Raw genomic sequence first — 4,830 nt, forward strand, 5'->3', positions numbered from 1 at the left:
ATTCCCGTGTAGGTACCTTGGCCTACAGCTTGCTATCAAGAACTTGACTCGCGCGGAATGGCAACCCATGTTGGATAAAGTGAGGTACTTCGTCCCTGCCTGGCAAAGAGGTTTGATTCAATGACCTGGAAGGTTGATCCTGGTGCAGTCTATCATCTCTGCTAGGCCGATCCATCACCTAATGATTGTGGAAGCCCCTGTCTGGGTGTTTGAGGAGATCAACAAGTGGATGAGATCCTTTTTCTGGGCTGGCAAGGACAAGGTTAACGGTGGGTAATGCCTCGTTGCATGGGACAAAATCTGTCGACCTAAGTGCCACGGCGGGCTTGGAGTGAAGAACTTGCAACTTCAATCTTTGGCTCTAAGGGTCAGGTGGGAATGGCTAAAGCGTACGGAGCCAGCGAGGCCTTGGTAGGGTCTACCAATGGTCTAGGACAGATTGGTGAGGGAGGTGTTCGATAGTCTGGTTCATACTCAAGTTGGCACGGGTGATAGCGTTCTGTTCTGGCGGGACAAGTGGATACACGGATATGCAGTAGCTGACATTGCTCCTCTCCTGCTTATGACGGTCCAGGCGAGGGTGATTAATACCAGAACGGTGCAGCAGGCATTGCTTAACAACAAATGGATGGAGGATTGTCAAATTGAGATATCTTTCATGGCTCAAATGCAATGCATGCATCTCTGCCATGCGATGGCGACTGTGCGCAGACGTCCGACCGAGCAGGATGCCTTCAAATGGACGTGTTCATCGTCTGGACAATACTCGGCCAAGTCAGTCTATTCCAGCCTCTGCAATGGATGGCCTAAATCCCTCCTGGCAAAGTGTGTCTGGAAAAGCTGGGGCCCTCTTAAGTGCAAAAACTTTGTTTGGCTTGCAATGCAGTACATGATATGGACGTCAGACAGGAGGGCTGGGCATGGGCTTCAAGATGGGAGTTCTGCATGCTACACGTGTTTGCAGGCTGAGGATAATGCTGATCATATTCTCCTACAGTGTCCGTACGCTCGGGAGGTCTGGTATAGGACATGGGACACCCTGCAGATTGACACCCCTCAATCACTCGCTAATGAGAATACCCTAGAATGGTGGCTACGACCACGAAAAAGCTTTCTATGGGCGGACAGGAGAGGTTTCGACACCACAGTCACGGCGGTTCTATGGGCTCTGTGGAAACAGAGAAATGCAAGAGTCTTTAATAGGATAGATCAACAAAAAAATCCCATGGAGCTTGTTACTTGTACGTTAACTGAGGTAGCCGAGTGGTCGCAGGCGGTAGGTGGTGTTGGTGGTCTACAAGGTTTTATGAGGAGTTAGTTTAGCTGTAGACTGGGTGGTGTTGGTGTTGGTGTATCCGTGTGTGCCGAATGTTCGCATTTAAACCACACTTCCTGTAATCATGCTTTCTTCTTCTTCTATAAAAATATGGTATGCTGTTGGCGTACTTTCGAAAAAATATATTGAAATGAAGTACTATACATGACTCGAATCACATTTACTCTCGTTACACCAACAGATTACACATCAAGTGAGTTTGCACTCTTCAACTAAAAAGAAAGTGATTTTGCCCTGCACAAAATAATCTGTCCATAACAGAAAAGACACCTTTGCTGAGTACTCCTATACTATCTCCCGACGATCGAAGAGCGGGAGTTGCTGTAATCCGAGGGATCCCAATCCAGCGTGGAGTTGTACACCGCCGACAGCGTCACGAACACCTCGTCCATGGACGGCCCCCCCCCGGGGCTCCCTCGCCACGCACCGCACCGCCAGCGACGCCACGGCGACGGCGAGGTCCAGCGGGTAGTCGCCGTTCAGCCGCGGGTCCATGAATGCCCGCACCTTGCCGCGCGCGTCCTCGCCGTCGACGACCAGCCCCTCCGCGGACTCCCACAGCAGCGTCTCCCCTCTTTTGGCGCCGCCGTCGAACGTCGCCTCCTTCCCGGACAGCAGCTCGAGGAGGATGACGCCGAAGGCGAAAACGTCGAGCTTGGGCGTGATGAGGCCGTGCTCCAGGTACTCCGGGGCCAGGTACCCCTGGGTGCCAATGACGTGGCGGGTGAGCTGCGCGTCGCCGCCATCAACGCCCGTGGGGACCGACCGCGCCAGCGCAAAGCTTGACACCTTGGCGCGGAGGTCGGCGTCGAGGAGGACGTTGCTGCTCTTAAGGTTCTTGTGCACGCACGGCGGGTTGCTGTAGTGGTGGAGGTAATTGAGACCGTCGGCGACGTCAAACGCCGCCTGCACGCGTTGCTTCCACACGAGGGTGTCGCCGCCGCCGTGGAGCCAGTTGCTGAGCGCGCCGTTCTCCGCGAACTCGAAGACGAGGTAGGTGTCGCCGTGGTGGACGCAGAGACCGGAGAGGCGGACGAGGCTGGAGTGGTTCACGCGCTTCAGGATGCCCACCTCGCCGCTCACATCGCCGGCCACACGCTTCACGGCCGCCGCGTCGCCGTTGATCACCGCGCGGTACACGGACGCGTCCTTGACCCTCCGGTCCTCCGAGAACCCTGCCGTCGCCTTCTCGAGTTCCGAGTACTTGTACACAGTCAGGGACTCCACCACCGCGCGCGCGTCGGTGGACACAAACGCCGACGATGACGAGGAGTTCGTCGTAGCCGAGGACGTATGCTTGCCCGAGGCAAGAGGGTCGTAATCGGCAGACGAGGGCACGTCCAGAACGCCCTTCCCTGGATGACCGTCTTCCACAACGCCTGGCCGCGGTCGCCGCCGCCGCCGGACACATAAGAACATCAGGCCAAGAAGTCCCGCCAGCGCAAGAACGCCGACACCAACACCGACCCCGACGGCAACACCCTTCCCGCTGCCCGACCCTCCAGACGGCGGCGGCTGCTGGGCCTGCGGTGGCGCCGGTGCTGGCGGTGGCGCCGGCGACACGAGCATGTCCGGCGTGGGCTCGCTCTTGAGCGGGATGAGCAGATTGGTGAAGGGGTATATGTTCTCGCTGTCGGTGAGGTTGTTGGCGTGGAGCACCGCCTGGGCGTCGACGCGGAAGCGGGCGGCGATGTCGGCGATGCCGTCGCCCCACGTGACGAGGTAGGTGAGCAGGTGCCTGACCCCGGAGGCGGCCTGCGCCGGCGAGGGGCACGCGCAGCGGATCGGCACGGTGAGGTTGTTCCCGACGACGAGCTTGCGGCTATCGTGGTTGGGGTTCTGCGCGATGAGGGCCTGGCAGGTGGTGAGGCCCTGGTAGGTGATGTTGGCGGTGATGAAGTAGGTCTCGTTGCTGAACTGGATGGTATAGGACGTGTTGTGCTGGTAGTAGCCGCCGGGCGCGCAGCCGCAGTTGAGCGGCGCGAGGACGAGGCGGGAGGCGGCGACCGGAGAGACGGTGGGCACGGCGTTGGCGCCTGCGAGGGCGGCCGGGATGGCGTTGAGGAGGTAGGAGATGGTGACGGGCGAGTCGTAGGGCGGGGAGGAGCGGAAGACGACGTAGGAGGCGCAGGGGCGGGCCGCGGCGGTGGCGTTGCAGGTGTAGCCAAGCACGGAGCTGTCGTTGGTGCCGTAGCAGTTGAGTTGCTTGTTGGCCTCGTACTGCTGCTGCGCGCGCGCGACGCGGCACCGAGGCGCGGCGACGGCGAGGAGGACGAGGATCGCGAGCGCCGCCCTGCCGGCGGCGGCGAGCCCGCGCGGGCGCGTCGGAGCGGGCATTGCTTCGGTTGCGCTTCTTGGAAAGGGGATGAGGAGTCAAACGATGATGAGTGGGCACGCCAGGGATGGGGGTGTGCCGTGCTCGGTCGGTCGGGTAATGTGTGGTGAGATGGTTGGACGGAGTCAAAGGTCGTCGCTTCTACAGTTTTTCCATGGGTGGCGGCGGGCAGGTGAAGGGATGTGCAGCTGGAGCCAGAACGCAGGTCAACTGGGATGGGGAGTCAATCATCAAACCTTTCGCTCTCCTTTGAGTCTTTCATTTGATCATTTCTCTTGTTCAGTTAACAACATAACGAATACTTTACATAAGCTCAGGTATTGTGGTCCCAACTACTCCTTCCGTAAATTAATATAAAAGTATTTAGATCATTATTTTAGTAATCTAAACGCTTTTATATTAGTTTATAGAGGGAATAACAATACTATCACTCTTTTTTAGTGATCTAAACCTTTTATATTTTTTTATAAAAGAAGTATTATTTTTATGTATAGCTTTTATGGTAGGATTCACACCATTTCTACTGGAAGTGAAGACGCGCACCACGGAGCAATCAGATTCGACCATCAAAGGCTTCTGATTTGCCTGGTTTACCAAATTAATCCCTTTCGGGAAGCAAGATTATTCCCGAGCATAGCCGCAGACCAGATGCGGCACCTACATGTCTGAACTTCTGAAGATACGAAAATTCTACCATCCGAGCCTTCCATCCGGCCAGGTGCAAGGAAAGTTGGACATGGCGTATGATGACCATCTTCATTGGCCAATCGCCGCGTTCAATATTCAAAGCAACTCTCGCTAGTGGACGACGACCTGCACCTGCAAACGCGGAGGGAGGAACGGTCATGGACCCGTGACAGTGACGGGCGGACGGAATAAACGCCGGTGCGATTGCGAGCGACGGGAGTGGTGGGACACCTGTCCCTGAGCTCCGTGCCTTCGCGGAAACTGACGCGTTTGCCCGGCAGCCTCACCAGCAAGATCTACCCGAAAATCCTAGACTTACGGGCAAATAGTCACGAAAAAGGCGTACGGGACTACGTGTCGCCACATTAATCTCCCCCGTCCCTCTGACTTCAACTGCGGGCTCCCCTGATATTCAATCGGCCGTACACACATCAGCCTGTAGGTTGTAGTCCATATAATTGAGTCCGTAACT

General features: G+C 56.6%; 1 pseudogene; it reads right to left on the bottom strand.

The window, feature by feature from the left end:
• Positions 1 to 1,459: 1,459 nt before the first annotated feature.
• On the bottom strand, positions 1,460 to 3,721 carry LOC119316508 (annotated as a pseudogene).
• Between the last annotated feature and the right edge of the window lie 1,109 nt (positions 3,722 to 4,830).

The sequence above is a fragment of the Triticum dicoccoides genome, chromosome 6A (assembly GCF_002162155.2).
Source record: "Triticum dicoccoides isolate Atlit2015 ecotype Zavitan chromosome 6A, WEW_v2.0, whole genome shotgun sequence".
Lineage (NCBI taxonomy): Eukaryota > Viridiplantae > Streptophyta > Magnoliopsida > Poales > Poaceae > Triticum > Triticum dicoccoides.